A 20,489-nucleotide genomic window follows, 5' to 3' on the forward strand; every position below is an offset into this window, starting at 1 on the left:
AAAGGCCTTGCGGCCGTAGACAATGTTGAAAATTAAAAAAATTAACTCATCAGTGCTGTCACTCTTTCTTCGTCATTACTGACACGGAAGATTTTTCGGTTATCCATGTGGAGGTTCAGGAATTAGGCTTGCTCTAGGCTGGGGCCGGGGGGTAGACTACGCAGGACGTCAGCGGCACCCTCTCATCCTGTAATAAGAGCAAATATGACTTCTCATAAAAGGATGTTCGTGCTGTTCTGGCAGCACCATATATAAAGAATGTGTAGTGTGTATCCTTCGAAATGGCGTGTAATTGACATTACACTGAACTCGAAGCATGCAACCCATTGTCACAGAACGAGCGCTAAAAAAGGGCGCGACGCCAAACTCTTGGGATAACGCGCGAAAGAGACGCCGCGAGGTCAAAAAAGAAAAAAAAAGAAAACAAACATCCAAGGCTCCCGGGCGCGCGCTCTCCCCGCAGAAGCATGGCTTCGCAGACGAACCTCCTCACCCCACATCAGCGGCCCAGCAAGCCCGCGATTTTTCTAGAACGAAGGGGGCGGGGCCACACCGAGTTGAGTCATGCGACGCGGAGGGACTTCCAACCGTCTCGCCCTCTTCCCAGCCTTCGCTGCGTATCGCGCCGACGAAATGACGAGAAACATCTGGAAAGTCGCGCGCAAGGTATTTAACCGAGCAGCCGAGACGAGAAATCAGGAGGAGACGGAAGTGAGCGCCAGAGCGCGTAGGGATTCCGCCGTGTAGTCGGCGAAGGTTTTGGTCCGTAGGGACGAAGCCGGAGATGAAGAGGATTTCCACCTGCTGGTGAAGGCTCGAGCTACAGGCAAGAGCTTGTGTTTACCGCTATCGAGCGAAGACGCGAGGCAACAGCTGCGGGTGTGAAGCCGACGTGTTCCGGCGAAGAAGTTGAAGCTTGGAGAGTGGCCAATTGAAGACGCGAGGTTTCCTGGAAGAGAAACTTCGAGGGCGCGGAACGACAACAACGCTGGACTTTGAGTGAGTGATTCTCGGAAGAGTATCATCTCGACTTTGGTTCCAAGAACTTTGGACTGAATAGGTTTTCTATCTCTTTAGTCTTTAAGTGTCTTGGTTGTTCAATGCATGCGACTGCATTGTAGTGCGTATTGTTGTCCGTGTCCGTTGTTTCAAGTGTGGCTGATTGTATTGTGTAGTACGTTGATTGATTGGTTTGATTGGTGACATATTGTATGCAACTATTGTGGAGTGTGCATTTTTTGTGTATTGTTTTCGATCTGCCATTATTGAGAATATAATTTGTTTGTTTATCAACTCTCGGCTCTGACTTGTTCTTTGGGCCACAGCCGGCGTCCGCTGGCGCGCCAAAAAGGACCACTTCTAAATTGTCCACGCTTTCGTGGTGCGGTTCGGGGGGCCGATACTTCGGCCCTTGGAATTAGCCCGGCGATCGCCTCCCTAATTAACGGGACAGGTGTGACAATTAATCTGGCGTCCGCGAAACAGGACCTTTTGGTGCACAGTGTGTCCAAAGTAGTGAGAAAGAGCCTCGAGTTGTTGATAAGGCTGTCGGAACGATTTGGTGTGTTGCTCAGTGTTCTCGTTAACGAGTGCAGGAAAGTGTTCCGATAGACTGATTTAGACAGATACTTTTTAAACGTGGCAAGGTTTTATTTGCGAGACACAATGGATCTCGAAAAGTTAGTTGCGCTTGGTGAAAAGATGGGTCTTTCCGGCGCCGAACTACGGAAGTGGGTCACCCAGAGGGAAAAAGAAGAAAAAGAGAGGGTCAAAGAGGAAGAGGCAGCGGAGCTGGAAAGGGAAAAGCTGGCGGTCGAAAGAGCCAAAGCGGAAAAAGAAGCTGAGGTGGAGAGAGAGAAGTTGGCAGCCGAAAGAGCGAGAGAAGAAAGAGAAGCGAGGGAGCGACAGCTGAAGGAAGAAAGAGAGGCAAAGGAGCGACAGCTGAAAGAAGAAAGAGAGGAAAGGGAGCGGCAGCGGCAGCACGAGATGGAACTCGAGCGGCTCCGTTTGCAACAGCGAAGTGAAACTCCCGTCCAAGCTAGAGTTGAAAGCAGTGAACGGGAGGATCATGGCTTCCGCTTGAACCCAAGCAAGCTGCTCGTAGCGTTTGATGAAAGGAAGGACGACCTAGACGCGTACCTCCACAGATTTGAGACGATTGCGAGGAGCCAGAATTGGCCAGAACAGCAATGGGCAACTGCTTTGAGTACTTGCTTGAGTGGTGAAGCGCTCAGTGTGTACGGTAGGCTGACGCCGACCGATGCAGCCAACTACGCAAAGGTGAAAGCTGCTTTGTTGAAGCGATTTAGATTTACGGTGGAAGGATTCCGTGACAGATTTAGGACAGGAAAGCCAGCTGATGGTGAGACGGCTACGCAGTATGCCGCCCGACTTTGCCATTATTTCGACAGATGGATTGAACTTTCAGGGACAGCGCAGGAGTACGATGAACTTAGGGAGCTCCTAATTAGAGAACAATTTCTTACTAGTTGCCACCCAAGCCTGTCGCTGTACTTGAAAGAGAGGAAGGCTGAGTCACTTGAAGGAATGCTTGAATTGGCTGATCAATTCTTGGAAGCGCAAGGTGGCACTAATTTGGCCAAGGTCAAGAAAGATTGTCCCGATGAGTCGAAGAAATTGGCTCCCGAAGAAAAGAAGCGTGCACCAGAGAGCATTCCGCGATGTTTTCTGTGCAACCGAGTGGGTCATCGTGCGAAAAACTGTCGAACGATCTTTACGAGCCCTACGGCAGTAAAATGTTTCAAGTGTGGTCAGACTGGGCACAAAGCAGATGCATGTCGGAACGGAGTGAGTCAAACTCACCAAGTATCCTGTGTGCAAGCAGCACCGAAATCTGATAATAATGCCGTCACTGATGGATTCGTAGAGTTGAAGAATGGGGAGAAAATTCCTATTGTGGGTGCTGTAATGTCAAAACAGCCAACCGGTGTTACGAAAGGAATGCCAACACTGCCTGGAAAAGTTGCGGGCAAAAAGATTACGGTGTTAAGAGATAGCGGCAGTTCCACTGTTATCGTGAGGAGAAATTTGGTACGGGAAAGAGAGTTGACAGGCAGAACGAAACCGGTTTGCCTAATTGACCGTACGGTCCGGATGCTTCCCGAAGCAGAAATTGAGGTTGAAACCCCGTACTTCAGCGGGAAGGTTACTGCTTTATGCATGACGACCCCCCTGTATGACATTGTCATCGGAAACATCGACGGGGCGCCAGGGCCAAGTGATCCAGAATGTTTGGGAGAAGACCCGAAGAAAGAGCCCTCGCCAACACAGCGGCCGCGAGATACAGTGAAGGAACACCCCGTGACGGATCTCACTAGAGCCCGAGGCGAAGCCGCGGCGCAAGAGACAGCGAAGGAGAAGACGATCGTGTCGAATAAGTTCACGGGCCGAGCAACCGGGCTTACGTCGGCACGACCTCAACCGACCGACAGTGTAAAGGAGTCGGAGTTGGCCAGCCGGGCAAAATGTAGAGGCATGATCAAGCGGGTAAATAAACAGACAGGACCCGTCGAATGTAATGACGCGTTAACGGTGTCGGAAGAGACAACGATGGCTGAGACGACGCCTCAGATATCGTCGTTGGAAAAGGCTCGCCGAAAAGGAACAAGGAAAAACAAGAAAAAATCGAGCGAGCACCGCAAGAAAGGACGCAAGCGCAGCTCGAAATACACAGGATAAGTGCTGAAGTCGAATAAGAATGTGTTGGGCAGTGCTGAGTGACATATGATGTGTTAATGTTGTGTTATCCTGTGTCACAAGTGTCGAAGTGTTGTGCCGTGATGTGATGTATAGTATTGTACCATTGTTGTAATGAGAGATCTTTGTACATTTGCATTATTGGGAATGTGTGGTGGAGTGTTTTACTCATGTGCTCGTGGTTGTGTTTTCACGTGTTGTGTAATTGAATTACAATGTACAATTGTATTAAGTGATCTATTTTGAATGTGAAGTGTCATGAGCGACTGATGGTGTTACAGTCTGTGAGAGTGTGTGGTGACTGTTCGCGCTCGTCTGTGGGGTTTTGAATATTATGAGATAATATTCTTAAAGTGGGGGGCAGTGTCACAGAACGAGCGCTAAAAAAGGGCGCGACGTCAAATTCTTGCGATAACGCGCGAAAGAGGCGCCGCGAGGTCAAAAAAGAAAAAAAAAGAAAACAAACATCCAAGGCTCCCGGGCACGCGCTCTCCCCGCAGAAGCATGGCTTCGCAGACGAACCTCCTCACCCCACATCGGCGGCCCAGCAAGCCCGCAATTTTTCTAGAACGAAGGGGGCGGGGCCACACCGAGTTGAGTCATGCGACGCGGAGGGACTTCCAACCGTCTCGCCCTCTTCCCAGCCTTCGCTGCGTATCGCGCCGACGAAATGACGAGAAACATCTGGAAAGTCGCGCGCAAGGTATTTAACCGAGCAGCCGAGACGAGAAATCAGGAGGAGACGGAAGTGAGCGCCAGAGCGCGTAGAGATTCCGCCGTGTAGTCGGCGAAGGTTTTGGTCTGTAGGGACGAAGCCGGAGATGAAGAGGATTTCCACCTGCTGGTGAAGGCTCGAGCTACAGGCAAGAGCGTGTGTTTACCGCTATCGAGCGAAGACGCGAGGCAACAGCTGCGGGTGTGAAGCCGACGTGTTCCGGCGAAGAAGTTGAAGCTTGGAGAGTGGCCAATTGAAGACGCGAGGTTTCCTGGAAGAGAAACTTCGAGGGCGCGGAACGACAACAACGCTGGACTTTAAGTGAGTGATTCTCGGAAGAGTATCATCTCGACTTTGGTTCCAAGAACTTTGGACTGAATAGGTTTTCTATCTCTTTAGTCTTTAAGTGTCTTGGTTGTTCAATGCATGCGACTGCATTGTAGTGCGTATTGTTGTCCTTGTCCGTTGTTTCAAGTGTGGCTGATTGTATTGTGTAGTACGTTGATTGATTGGTTTGATTGGTGACATATTGTATGCAACTATTGTGGAGTGTGCATTTTTGTGTATTGTTTTCGATCTGCCATTATTGAGAATATAATTTGTTTGTTTATCAACTCTCGGCTCTGACTTGTTCTTTGGGCCACAGCCGGCGTCCGCTGGCGCGCCAAAAAGGACCACTTCTAAATTGTCCACGCTTTCGTGGTGCGGTTCGGGGGGCCGATACTTCGGCCCTTGGAATTAGCCCGGCGATCGCCTCCCTAATTAACGGGACAGGTGTGACACCCATACATTCCAATAATTTCGTATGATAAAGATAAGAGTTTTCCAGCATACAGCGAATTCCCGAAATGAGGTGAAGTGTAAAACTACAGCTCAAATATGGCACTTTCTAAAGCCTGAACTCACCTAAGAATCAAATTTCTCCTAGGGTAGTGAGCCAGTGTGAAAAACAATTCCTAATGTACAACGTTCAGAACATGTAACATTAATCAAAATGCACAAGAAACTTACCTGTTCATGTACAAACAGTGAAACAACCTCTGCTTTCTCTTTTACATGAGAACAAATGATCTTGGGCGTGACACTAGCGAAGAGGTCTGCAAAAAAAAAGTAAAAGATTTACTGACTTTATTCACGCCTCTAACAATCTTAGGAATCGTTACAAGTCACCAATCAGTGCAATTCTGACTGCCTCTATAGGGGCATCAAAAATGAACAATTTTCTCGTTCTTTCTACCCTCACAAGACGCTCCGTCAATGGAATCTAATCCAAATTTGACGCTGTGCTTCCTATTTGCCTGCTTTCTAGACGTAGGGCTGCGAACATGTGTTTTGTGCACCTAATCCAGCACAGAAATTCGTCATCTATATTTCAATCATCTTAATTCTTTGTAATTTGATAAAAGATGTGGTAGCTCGTCCAGTTTTTAAAGAGTTGCGGGCCCGCAATAGGCACTGCCTTGCACGTATGAAAGTACTTCTTTAAAAAAAAAATTTCAAAGCTTGCTTTCAGAAAAAGCGTCTGGCATATTTCGACAACCAAGCCCATCCTCTGATGGCAATCAGGGGCACGCTATTAGGGATTATTGACTACGGGATTTACAAACGTAACCCGTGCCTAAATACTCAGTTAAACGCAATCACGCAAGTAAGAGCGCTCGAACGACACCAACGCGCGCGGACGCCGACTACGTTGCAGCAGCCATGGCTTATGCTAGAGCAACCGCACATAGCTCCGACAATCACGTATACTCTCTCGATTCTGTTATAACGCCGAACATTATCGAAGATGAAAGCGAAGCACGAAAACAGCAAACAGAAACGAGGGAAAACAACGCACGACGATGGCCACAACAACGCGCCTTTGGAAGTCTGCTAGATCTTTCCCTGTTGCTGGTGGCACTTGTCCTAAATAGCTTAAAAGACCGAGGCGCACGTGCTGGGAGCATCGCGGCATATCAGCACCTCTAACTATACCGTCTTTAAGCAAAACAAAAAGCCATTTCGTACAGTGCGCCTCTGTACATAATTTTTAATTTTTCTTTCTTTTTTTACGCTTACACCTACAGAAGCACGTTGCACATTTGAGTAATAATAGAAATGTTATTACGATGTAGCCCAAAGCACATCTTAAAACAATATCAATCACTTTGTGCAGTGTAGAGACAATGTGCGATCAGCAACTAATCCCGCCCTTGTTAAGTGATCACATCACTCACTGTATGAGCGATGCAGGCACTTACACAACATCGCGCATAGCAGTGTGAACTCGTTAAGTCACACGTTTAATCGGGCATCTGCAACAGGCCCGCGAACGCATGCTGTTGTAAATGGCTGGCAGCCTACTTTGGCAGAGCTGCTGCAGGCGCCCAGCTAGCGCTGTAAGATTACTACCTACGAAAACAGTACACTAACCATTAACAGGCCCACGTTGTCCGTGTCCGCCCCTCCATGAATATTCCTTAATCCGAGCGTCACTTCGAACACGGTGTCATGCATGACCACCATTGAATATGCGCCTGTTCGCTAGAACTCACACAGCGACCAAGACCCCAGACCAACGCAACGCATTTGAAAGACGATGAGACAGAGAGAGCGACGTTGAAAGAGAGAAAGAGGAGGCACTGGCAGCGGCGCCGCAGAAACAATAATTATTTCGTCCTCGGTGGCATTAGCGGGAGAGCATCGCTACACCTTTTTCCAGAGGAATTTCTTTTTGCATTGTCTGTGTCTGGTACTTCCGCGTATGGTGTCGTAAACACTGAATGCGTAGTCGAAGCTGGAACAAATTAATCCACAGTCGCGGATGTTTAGAAGGCTTGTCACACACCACGAAACGTGCCGAGGTTTTTATAACAAACTTTTTGCTGACCACATGATCAGCACATACTTTCATATGGTTACCCAATGAGCTAGCTAAGCACCTGTAGCAAAGGCAGGGCACGTTCTTGTTAAACGTTGTTAATATAAACGATGGTTTTGCATAAGTGCAGTGAGAGCTTTCCGTGGAAATTGGTCATAACCCACGTTTTCGGGCGTAGAAGCACCCCAGCGGACCTAATCAGCTACCACAACAAGTTCGTAAGCAACGATCAGGTACGAAAATGTGCAGCTGTTTTCCATGTACTGAATAGTCCGGGTACAGTGCGTTGACCACCGCCATTCCTTAAGCCACCTCCCATATAGACTCCCAGTCTGAACAGGTGTGGGACATTAAACAATAAGAAGCAGTGCCTCCCCCCCCCCGCACACACACACACACACACACACACACACACACACGAAATTCGAGGGCGCACGGGCTGATACACACGCATACTTATTCACAGGCGCACACACATACACGTATACACACATACGGCCACACACACACGCGACCGTAAACGCACGCATGCATGGGCGTACACATGTGCACAGGCACGCTTAACACAAGCACGGACTCGCACATACACGCGCACGCACACATGCACGGGTGTACACACAATCGCGCTTACACGCACACACACCCATACTCGGGCGAACATTTTTTGTGTGTATATAATCCATAGCAAACATGCAGCTTATAACCAACGCTAAGGGAAGCTTTCGTAACATGGATTGCAAATAATTGCCATTATAGATGAAACGCGATTTGCTTCTGCTGACATTCTGCTGTATTCGGAGAGCACCTTCACACATTCTAAGTCAATTAGGCCGTCATTTAACGCAAGGTCCACATATTCGTGCAGTAGCTGCGCTGCTTGGCCGCCAATTTCAAGGTCGCGGGTTCGATGCCGGCCGTGGCAGTCGAATTAAGGCGGAGGCGAAAAGGTAGAAGCCTTTGCACTGTGCGATATGAGCGCTCATTAAAGGACACCAAATGGTGAAAATCTCTGCAGCTTTCCACTACGACGACCCTCATAATCATATCGAGGTTTTTGAGACGTAAAATCCCAAATATTATAATTATGTGTTCTTCTTATGCTGCATATTCCATCGGATGAATCGGCACCTACACCTTTCTCAGACACAAAAGCACCCTTAGAGCCTCTTTTAGGGTGTTATCGAGGCAAGCACCCAAACAAAGGGGTGCTTTTTTTTAAAATCGACCATTTATGGGAGGTAAAGGGTGTTGCAAAAAGTGCTTTCTCGTAAAAGCACCCAATTTACACCCTTTTGGGTGCAAAAATTTTTACTGTGTGTATACGTATCTACCCATATATCTATTCAGCCATCTACGTAGGTCTGAGTGATGTTGTGATCACCCCCCCCCCCCTAATTTGGTATAAAATAAAATTAGTATTGGAGGGTAAGATAGTTTAACAGATATGACTTGCTGGTTATGACATAAATAATGCAACAGTCCCGTCACTCCGTCATCATACCCTTTCCGCCAGACGTGGGGCACATACCATATAGAGTTTCCTATATACATGTATACACTGGACGAAACTCTGGTGCTAGTGTCTACGCAAGCTTGCTTCATCGAGCATGGGAATAATGGATACTACACGGATTTGTGTAGTATTCGTACCTGACATTCCTTTTGGCTTCGCGTGGCTTCAAGCTGTTTTGTCAAAAAACAACAATCGGCAAATGCTTGGCGGTTGCACTTCACCACTTTGATCTTTTAGGCTTACCGTTTCAAATCGGGTCGTGAAGTTTAAAAGTATTCGTTCTTACCTTTGAAACAAAACGAAAACACAGCAAAAAACGAAGCGACAAGTGCCATTCGCCATCAGCGAGTATGAAGACTAGGCAAATATTGTATTACCCATCACTCCCATGTTCGCTGAATGATAGCTGCACCAGAGTCTCGTCTAGCTAACTTTTAAAGCTTTTTTAGCCAAAACCTGCGGGTGGGTATTACCCGCCCGCAGGTATGTGCCAAAAAAGTTTGATAGCTTCGCAAAGAAAGCATTGAAGGAAGGACGGGAGTGCGCAATCCCTATGTCTGGGGCGCATATTAGACATTTTATAACACAAGGAGCTAACCATTGTTCGATGATGAAGTGGTTTGAGAGCTCTAAATCAAAGGAAACGGTACTTTATGAAGTTGATACACACAGAAATTTTTCCATAGCTACAGACCTCCTACGACACCTAGAGACATTAATCTACCAACTTCGATTGGAAGTAGCTTACACAAACAGCTTCCTGCACAAGATACATTGATCCAACTCACCGGAATGCCATTGTGGTCATGCAGAAGAAAATGTTCGCCATATTATTTTGGAGTGCGTTAAATATGCGAATGAAAGAGAAAAAATAAAGAACAAATTAGCAAGTTTGGACAGACGGCCCCTCACAATAAAGAAACTACTTGGACCATGGCCTGAGATGCATCTCCAGTAAAAGGCAAATTTTCCTGACAGACTTTTTAGTGGAGACCGGATTGGACAAGCGCCTATGACAGACAGCCAGAGATGGGTATACACAAAATGTGGTCATGTATATACTGACAGTAGAATAGTAAGGTGTGTGTGTAAATAGTTTATGACTGTGTGAACTGCGCCAAGAAAACTGTGTATTGGCATGATATTTGAACTAGTTTCAGTGTGCTATTATATTTTTTTTCTTTTCCGTATTGTTAATTTTTGGGTACCGTTCTGTATTATTACTTCATTTTTCGCTGCAGAACTTTGTAATATGGAGTAGCCGAGGCAATAGGCACCTCAACCTCTCCACAGCAATACAGTTAAAACAGAACAGAACAGAACCACCATTGGTATTCTCAATGCAAAATCATCAGGAAAAAGCTGACATTGACAACGTTGACCATGCCACGGTCACAGCAGAAATTGAGCCCCAGCATCCTGCATGGCATTGAAGTATTTTACTCCTTACGTTTTCTCTCTGTCTCTCTACTCAGAACAAGGCCAGATCTCGGAATTGCTTTTCAAATAGACCCAATGTCGCTTAAACGTCTATTGTGGTTGCAGCGATGGCTATCTGATTTTACAAACATAGGAATACAGGTGTAACGTTAGGTTAACGCAATTGTACAGTTAACTGCTCAAGTTGGCCTACGTATCACTATCCGGGGCCACCGTCGTTGTGAGCGCATGCGTTACATATTATTTTACCGATTGTGGTGTTGTTGAAACCCATGTTTCTGTTGATATTTTACACAACTGTAAACAACTGATTATATAGTATCTATCTATCTATCTATCTATCTATCTATCTATCTATCTATCTATCTATCTATCTATCTATCTATCTATCTATCTATCTATCTATCTATCTATCTATCTATCTATCTATCTATCTATCATCTAGCTGCCTACGTAAGCGTACTCTCGTCATCACCACCTTAGGTGAGGAGCGTAAAACGGTTTGACAAACAAGACTCGCTGGTCATGACGTGATCAATGTCGCAATGCTGCTCCTTACATTGACAAACCCTTTCCGGCAGCCGTGTGACACATAACCGTGCGTGGGTACGCGCCACAGGTATGCGGTATGTTCCACAGGTGAGTGACAGGTTATATCTACCCAGGAACGGCCAACACAGACATGGGAAATTTCAACGCGTGAACATTCGGAAAAAGCTGACATCGATAGCGTTGACCCGACAAATGCAAAGAATTGATATCAAGGCCCCAGCAGGCACCACAACCCAGCAGTCCGCGGGGCAATTAAGCATTCTATACCACAGAGCCACGCCGGGCCTCCGAACGACTTTTAATAGACTCGAATGTGGCTTAAACGTCAGTTGTGGTTGCAGTGATGTTTCTATAATTGAATAAACATTAAATATGTACTCCTGTGATACAGCTGTCATGTCAGGCTAAGGTCAGTGGCAGTTAGGCGCCAGCTGCTGAAGTCGATTGATGTGGCTGTGTCAAGAGCTACCACCATCACGAGCACCCACCCTTTATATAAGCTTACAGCTTCTGATGTTGCTAATATTTTTGTTGCTGTTGGCATCGTTACGCAACTGTAAACAACTGTTCATATAAAACAAATACGGCTGTTTAAAGTATGTCTCTTTGTGCATTTGTACAAGCCTTTAACGCCACTTCGTAATGTTGCACTCAATAAAAAATTTTAACATGGCCACCTTGCATCTCCGTGCTTCACATGACATCGGTTCCCCAGGTGAGCGACATATGCTGAATTTGTACATTTGTGTAGCGTCCATTCGTAATGTTTTACTCAATAAAAATTTCAACATCGCGATATACCGTCCGCATGATTCGCTTGTTGGTGATTCCCAAGACACGTGAGATCTGCAATTTTTTTTATTTGAGTATACGCATGCGCTAAAATCTGCGGGGTATCATAATATTTCGTCATTCCGTTTACACAGGCTTAATCAACAGTCACTATCACCGCCACTTTCATATTCACACTATCAACACGGTCACCTTTATCACCGATGTTGTATTAGTGCCTATAGTAAACATTCTAATGCAGCCAGACAACGCAAAGTCTTTACTACAACTCTTTCTACAACGCGCCTTGGGAAATATTTTATTGTGTCAGAAAATTCCGCGGATACAGCTCTGGAAAATTTACATTCATAAGGGCTTTTTGCTTTTGGCCTTCTGTTGCCTCTGTAAGTACTTCCGGCAAAGTAATAAAGTGGTAACCGTAACGATCGGCTTCAGTGCGAGAACTTTCTCGTGTAAGTAGCGAACGAATTATTTGAACCGCTCTAAATACGCCAGGAAAGCTTACAACGAGCAACTCGATAATTGTTCAGAACTTATAATTGTTCCGGCTCACTCAATAATGGCTCACTGCGGTGGCATGTCCATTGCTTTTATCTTTACCTCAACAATCTCGCTGCGGTCAGTGAAATAAAACAAAAATTCTGCGGGGACACTACCGTGTCATCTTAAAAACAAACACAACGCAACACATTCGATAGGAGGCATAAAAACGAAGCAGAAACATCGAATACATTAATTTTAATGACTCTTTGTTACCATAATCCATCGTAATTGCCGTCATCGGCGTCACTCGTGTATTTTTATAATCGCCGCTATTTTAGCTTATGCCGCCCCATCCCAACTGATCTACAGCCTGTTCCAGAACGCATTTGCCTCGCGTCATATGTCCCGTTTGTGTTTCTTTGCTCCATACTAGCTACGAGCAATGCCCTCTGTACAATTGCGCAGGCCTCAGCCTTTGCCCACGTCCGTTCGCCTCCACGAAGAATAGTGTCGGAGTGCGTATTCTGAAGAATAACGCAAGGCGCATTATTTCATAGCTTTTGATTTTACTAAAGTCAGCCATTCGGTAACCCTGATGCTTTTCTTTCCGTGCTAGGAACATTTCGAAGTGTTTCCGTACCGTCAATGAGGGGCTTACTCGGGCGTTGGCGATAAATTTCGAATAGGCTTACAGGTTGGTGCCCTTGAGCACTTGGTGCGGTAGAGAACGCGTTGTGCAAGATGCCTGCAGTATAGTTGTTGGAATACTGGCGCGCATTCAACAGCGTGAGATGGTTGAGCTTTCAAATACCTCAAATGAGGTAGAGGAGCTTGCTTTTTCGCGTGAGTGCTTATACATGTCTGTGTTTGTATTTATGCTTGACTTGACTCGACCCATATATTAAAGGAAACGTCAGAGTGCTCGAATATTCTAGATCAGAAAAGGAACGGAGAGTAAGCTGCTAGCTTTCAGTGATTTTTTTTAGTGACAGCTGTGCTAGCGAGGCCTCACCCGTGTAACTGTATACAGGTCTGTACGTTTCAAGGGCCATAATACTCTTTTATCTATAAGTGAACGCAAGAGTGGCATTACTGATTCTGTCAAGTATTTCGTAAAACTTTTTAAGCTTATATCTCCACGGTTAGATTAAGAATTGACCATTAGGACAGCTTGATGGCAACAGCTTGGGACCAGAGCAACTTCTAGATTTTTACTTAATTTCTTATACGATTTCACCAAAGGTGACTCAAACACGCAAGTAATCTTTTTTCTTTTTTTTTCAGTTCATTTGTTTATGCAAAATCGCCCCTCCGGCAGCTTTCGAAACCTAACGTGGCGATACACTTCCTCTAAGATCACAGACATTGCAAGCTTTCTCCACCTAATCTTGCTTTGCACTGCCTCCGTGATCGGCCTATTCTTGCTCAAGCATGAATGTCGTGTGATGAAGTCACAATGACACATCACAAATTTTCACGATTTCTGAAGTCGTCACAACAGTACGTGGTGATCCCATTGGGCATCACTCCTATCACTTCCAACATTCAGAGCCATTTTTTTTACTTTTTGCTCGCACATGAAATAAAGATGCGCTGGTGCAATAGCACGGTGTATAGAGCACAGTGAACACTCAGTGATCTCGATGAACTCAGGGCACAAATTGAACATATTGAACTAAACACTCATCTCCTAGAAGTGTGAACACAAAACATACATTGCCAACCATTTCACAGTGCAACACATACGCGGCACATGCAATATTGAGCTTGATAACACTAGGGCATTTTCAGGTTTGACGAGTTTTTAAATTTCCTTACCCTTAAAGCCTTCAAATTTTTATCTTGTATTCTTTACGATTTGCACAGCCGTCATTCATCCACAATCCATATGGCGAATTCTTGTTTCTATGTCGTTCTTTGCACATTTGGCTTTTTTTCAGGGGGGAGGGGGAAGGGTAACACATAGAAGTCGACACAGTTTTAGTCGCTTCTGCTACAAGGAAAAAGAAAAACCAGTGGGTGGAAGGTTGGAAAGCAATGACTTGCCTGGAGAGATAAAGTTTAAACATATTGCTTTCTCAACTCACGGAATTTGTGTATTTAACATCGTACTGCCCTTCACGCCTTCTGTCTTTCTCTGTTATCACTAGCGCACCATGCTCGCAATTCCCACACGTTAACGTCGTCTCCAGACGTTACCCTTCGGTTATGAGGCGCCTTTACTCTCAGGAGCCTCTTGAAATGCCGACAACAGAGCCACTATCTGCTTTACACACTAAACAAACAAGAACATGGCTCCTAACATTAAAACACTGCAAGTTCCCAGCCTGAGTTTCACGGTTATCGTATCGACAGGCGGCGAGCAACGAAAAAAGCGTTATTACCATGTCCTCTGTAAACGGTTATGGCATTTCATCGAAAAAAAATAATCAAAGCTGCATCTTCTTGCGTAGAAAAAACTTCAACATGTCAGAAGTTCTGTTTAGCAAGGCTGTAAATTGAATGCCAGCAAGTAAACATCACCATCTTCACTCACCTATTAAAGAAAACGTTAGGATGCTAGCAATTTCTAGATAAGAGGGGTAACGAAAGGCGAGTAGCTTGCATACGATAACATTTCTTTAGTGTGTGCTGGGCTGGTGAGACCTTGTCCGTGTAACTGTATATAGGCCTGTGCGTTCCAGGGGCCATTACACTTACTCGCAAAACTTGTAAAAATCAAGCTGCGTGTGCTTATGCTGTTGCTGCTACGAGAAACAAACTATGTGTGCTGCTATACATATATACTGACAGCACGCTAGTGCTTGAATTTAAAAAAAGTTTCAGCATAAATATCTGTAAACTGACCTGCGGAATATAAGTGTTGGTGGCCGCAGTCAAGAATAACAAGATGTCTGATAGCATAGAAGCAGGAATTCACTGTGAAGTAGTGTACGTTCTTCAAAATGCTGCAGAAGCTGGAAAGCAGAGTGCGACAAGCAGAAACTTTGTTCAGCATCTAATTACCAAACAAAACACTTCATGTATACCATTTATTTGTTTGAAGCACTCTCAAGCGCTATATATTCATGATCCGTAATTTTCAAACAAACCAAAGCTGCATTTTGTGTTACGACATTATGTGTTTGAGGAATACGTTTCCGCAGAAAGCGAACATCAATCAGGGAGGTCTTTCTTCCTCACCTGTCGATATCATGCATGATAAGGCTCACACAAGAATAATCTGTAGCACAAACACCGTGCGATGGCCTTTGATGAACATTAGCAGTAAAACACACAGGAGAGGGCGCCCGTGTCGGGAAATGTAAGGAGATACAAATTGAGTCACAGGGCAATGTATTGTTGTCCGCAGCCCAGCACCAAGCTGCGGTGCACTTTGTTTCTTTGCCTACGACGAGATTGCTCTTAACCCGTTACGCAACAATCGCACTGAATCTGCGGTGCCTGTCGCGAATGGTCGTCGGAGAAATCGTCGACCCTGTCAACGTGACCTGCAGTGCAAAGACGTCTTCGTTTCAAGTCTCAGAAAGCTTATCGCTGGAAACCTCACTGTCCTACGGTTTAGACAGACGCAGTGAAACCAGCGCCCGGTCGTGTTGTGAAAGCAAAAGCCTGCCTGCTGCAATTTTTATGTGTATAAAGAATGTAAGAGAGTGATGAGCTCTCGAAAACACGGTTTCACGGGGGATTGCACTTCTGGTGATCGTGGTCACGCACATGTCTGGTCTGTTTTTTTGAGATAGATCATTCGTTATATAAAGAATGAATAGCCTTCTGTGTAAGCTAAAGCTCATATTTTTTTACCCATCGTATGTGTTGCACAGCCTAATCGAGACGCTCGGGTTGTGAGTGAATGAGTGAGTGAGTGAGTGAGTGAGTGAGTGAGCGTGTGTGCGCCTGGCCACTTGATTATAGGCGCGTATGTGTGTGTGCGTGTGCTTGAATATATGTGCAAGCGTGTGCTATCATTGAGTTATTGCATAGAAGAAATAACTTTTCGTTGAGTGGACTTGTCTGTCAACCCTAACATCATTTGCCGGACTGATTACCGGCCTGTTAGGGACGCTCATCGGACCTCAGGTTGCGCACTTGTGAATTACGGCATTCCACATCACTATGAATATTATTTTTCCTAAAAATTTAAATTTCATGTTCACATTTCAGCATTGAAATGGAGACAGACATAATTTTCATGTATCTTCACATTTATATTTCATACATATACACTGTGTTAAGAACGAGGACCCGTGGTCGTAATTCAAGAGCACGATGTTTACTCCATCAGGCCGATAGCACCACATTCCTACTTCGCTCTTCTCTTTCTCTGAGTCGGTCGGGCCTCCCCCCAAGCCCACGCCCCAGTTCTTCAGCATCCTCCTACGGGAAGGGTACGTGTGGCACAATCCATGCTGTCGCTCCCAACGTGTACAGCTTATGTCCTGGGTGGTTCACCTCGTAATCAGTTGCCAAATGCATGGAGCAGGCTCTAACCATTTCATCTCGTCCTTAATACAGTTGCATCATTCGGACAGGTGTTCTTGCACAGTCTGTGACACCAATCTGAGATAAAGCCTGCTGATCCAACACGTAAATAATGTAGTAAGACGGTAAGTTGGGCCAGTTGGTTAGGGCCCATCATGAACTTTCTTACAGCGCAACACCAGAAAAAATACAAAACAGGGAAGGAGTTTCTTTTTTTTCTGTTCTACTCCTTCCCTGTCCTGTATTTTTTCTGGTGTTGCGCTGTAAGAAAGCGCTCCCATCTCCGTTGTTTCCATCTCCGTTTGGCGTAGTGGGTGTACTGCACACTCCGGGGCTCCCGTAGTACGTTTACTGCCGCATTTTGGAGTATTCTCTATGAGGTGCCTTGATTCCTGCAGCGATGTTTCTTGCTGTGGCCCAAACCCGGTAGTTTGTTTACCACTGCCCCGGAGGAATATGCTTATGCGGTTGGTTTGCGTGGTGGCTTTGCGGCTGCTCCTTTTCCAGGACCCTCCGATTCACTTTCAGAGGCAGAAGCAAGATTCTCACTTGCGTTTCTAGGCGATCATCTCCTTGTTTTGTCACGACATTGTCCAATTCCTCGAAGCTGAGCAAAACAAAGTTTTGACGTTCACCCTTGGCAAACAATGACGAGGGCACCACAGGAAACGCAGGACTGCCGGCTTCACCACGGAGGAGATCGAACAAGCCATCGTTGCTGGTGGACAAACTGTAAGCGGGTTCTTCATTTGCCCGCTTCCTCAGTGGTTCCCTGACAGCGATGCGCTCATCATCTTCAATCTTATCATTCATGTCACAGCTTCTATTTCGACCTCCGGGATTGGCTATCTCTTCTTCATACTGTTCTCTCGGTTCTTCCTCCCAGTTGGGAATGTCTCCTCAATGCTTAATTGGCTGTTCTTCTCTAGTAGAACTACCAGTGTAACACTGTTGCTCCAGGGAATCTTGCGCGCACAGCACTGTCGCTTGATCCTTTGACAAACGTGGTCAGAAGCATCGAATTTTGCGGTGGTGATACCCCACTCTCGCATGCCGTCACGTCCAACGCTCTGGTATTTCCTTTAACTTCAATCAAACTGCTTTCACATATTTCTTGACCTACAGAAAGACAGTTTTGATGGTCCAACATGAGCCTTCAGATTATCTCGTGTCTTTTCGGCTGCTTTTGAAAATGTTGTTCCAGGCAACTGCGTTTTGCAGCAAAAGCAGTTGTGAGATCAAAACTCCGGCCACGCGCAGCGCTGTAGTTGTCCGCTGCCGCCACCGCTGCTGGTGTGCGTAACCACTATCACAGAATACGGCGGAAAAACCTAGTAACAAGGCCACAGTGGGGTTGGAACTCGGGTCCACTGCGTGCCAGCCTCAGTATTCTACCACTGGCCACGCCAGCCCTTGGGACTTGTTCGGAAACTTACTTTAGGTAGGCTTGATGTCGGCAAAGCATTCGTGTTAATATGAGCTATAAAACGTTTGAGAACAGCAAAAGCACAATAAGGCATCACACAATGCAAATAGCGTAACGAATTGGTCGTCCAATGCCCCAACCCATTACAAAAGCTTGTTATTGATCACCTATTAACTATGGCGCATACTCACTTGAGGCATAACTTTTTATTATTGTTAGCCACTACATGAACAATTGGCACAAAATTCCTTGCAAGTGTTTACCGAATACAACGCTTCTCAGAAGAATGACAAAAATGTCGCAGGTAATGCTTGTCTACTACCCAGAAATAATTATTATTGTTGTCGTAGTGGGTACCCAGCAAGTGTGCTTGCAGCAGTTACCCCATGAGTGTTCAGAACAGGCTTTGAAAGGCTGCTCTTATAGCTATCGCTGTGACTGTGCTGCACCTTCCGCGCAGGCCTGACTTTTTTTTTTTATAGATACCAGGTCGCTCGTAGTTGTCGCTGGTATTTCTGACGTAATCAAGAGGTGGATAGCACGTGCCACGTAGGTGGAGAGACTGTCCGCGCTCGGCCAGGAAATAGTGCTCTCAGCGATTGCGTACACGATCTTCTCACGGTAGAATGCGAATCATTGAGTTCCTGGTCAGCTACCTTGTATTCAGTGACGTCGAGGACCTGCTTGCCCAACTGGCGGATCTCAGCTTCTCTAGTCATCAAAACGATGACTTTCCTGTTCACCTCGCGTGCCTAGGTGTCAGAGTGTCGCAGCAGGCCTGCCAGGAGCGTATTATATTGTCAGACGCTGGTCCTGACAGTCTCACGCACCATCCGATACGCTGGGCTGACGACATCGTAGTCCCAGAACGACCACTGCCAGGTTTCACGGCACCAAATGTTAGAACGAGGACCCGTGGTCGTAGGCCAAGAACACGATGTTTACACCATCAGGGCTTGCTTGCTTGCTTGCGTGTTCCCATCGCTTGGCTCGTGCCTACTATGGGGGACTGGCCATTAAACCGGCGGTTATTGTAATGGGGAAAACAAATTGTTAAATTTTGAAGAAGAAAAAGTAAATATTGAGTCATCTATGAAATATAAGAGTGGATAATCATAAAGTGACTTACGAATAAAGCCCATGCCCCACTTCTTTATTTTTACCACGCTGTATATAGTAGCAGTAAGCACCGTCTCATGAAAGTAAACTTAATAAAGTTACTGAAGAGTTCGTGAATGGTACGTTAATCATTTATTACTTCGATACTTTCCAAATACAGAAGTTGTGTTAATCATTTAAATATTGATACGTTTCAAATACAGAAGTTGCAATATTATAAGGTTATCTTGATGAATGCGGCCATATGTTCTCTCTCCATGATCCTCAGTGAAAGGAACTGCACAAAGAGAGAAGACGCCCTGACAAGAAAATTTTTCATCAATGAAATTACTTTTCTTGAAAAACGTACCACAGATCACTCCACCTAGCTTCCTATAAGCATTCAGAAAAAAAGCAATCTTGCAAATATACCATATGGGACGCTGATACGCCCGAAAACATCAAAAAGAAGTTGTTTCGATAGCGAAGGGAGCATTATACTTATTGGAAGAAAGTTCACGTTCCCAACTTGTTTCTTATAACATCATTTTTTTTTGCAATTTACGTGCTGCTGGATACACCTGTCCTTCCTGTTCTCTTTGATTTCACAACATTTATTAAAGAAGAAATAAGATACTCAAAGCAGGTCATCATCCATTGTGAATGCTGTTGGATTATCACTTTGTAATTATCTATAATCCACCATCGCAAAACCCCTTCCTTTTTGTTTTTTTAAGTTACCCCTTAAGGACAGTTCATGAATTCAGCTCCCGAAATCGGGCCCAGATAAGGAGTGCACTATATATACTCGAAAGGCATGGCAATAATACTCGAAAGGCCAATGGCAATAACATAAACAGGAGCCGAGAATACAGTGAGGGAGATGGGTCAAAGGAAGTCAAAATATTATGCTGCGCCACATGACGGAATACAACAAAAAAGAAAAAAAGTGGCCTTGCCATAATGTATCGCAAGAGCAATGCTTAATAACTACCTTTCTGCTGAGAGGTTTAGATTTTCGAGCTTTAAGAAAAAAGAACACCTTCATTTCCTGTGACACAAAAAAATGCTTTCATTTTGCCCGCAGAGATTTCAGAATGTCCCGCATAATAGCTAAGGATAGATAACGTCGGTCCTTAGTATGACCCATGAACTTGAGTTGGATTGGATTGAACAGGACGGCTTTTGCACAGCTCCGTTTATACCTTAGTTTCTGTATTTTTCATATTTTTTCTACTTTTTCTTCTCTCTTTTCTTTACATAGCAAGGCTCCTTCGTGTTGCTTTTACTGGTGCTTTGATTTCAGTCGACAGGATGTGTAAAATCAAATCCGGCCTGATAACGATGGGGGAAAGAAAACGTGGAAGTTTCCTGCCAGACTGAACATTTATGAATGAAATGACGCTAA

The 20,489-nt window shown here is 45.4% G+C and overlaps 1 long non-coding RNA gene across 1 annotated transcript in view; it reads left to right on the forward strand.

Moving 5' to 3' along the window:
• The window catches only part of LOC142785112 (uncharacterized), a 61,397-nt gene extending 44,669 nt beyond the window's left edge, over positions 1–16,728 (forward strand). The window contains exon 4 of the long non-coding RNA XR_012888855.1: positions 10,914–16,728. This is a non-coding gene — a long non-coding RNA (uncharacterized LOC142785112). The remainder of the gene's footprint in view (positions 1–10,913) is intronic.
• Positions 16,729–20,489: the final 3,761 nt, after the last annotated feature.

This window comes from Rhipicephalus microplus, unplaced genomic scaffold, assembly GCF_043290135.1.
Source record: "Rhipicephalus microplus isolate Deutch F79 unplaced genomic scaffold, USDA_Rmic scaffold_18, whole genome shotgun sequence".
NCBI lineage: Eukaryota > Metazoa > Arthropoda > Arachnida > Ixodida > Ixodidae > Rhipicephalus > Rhipicephalus microplus.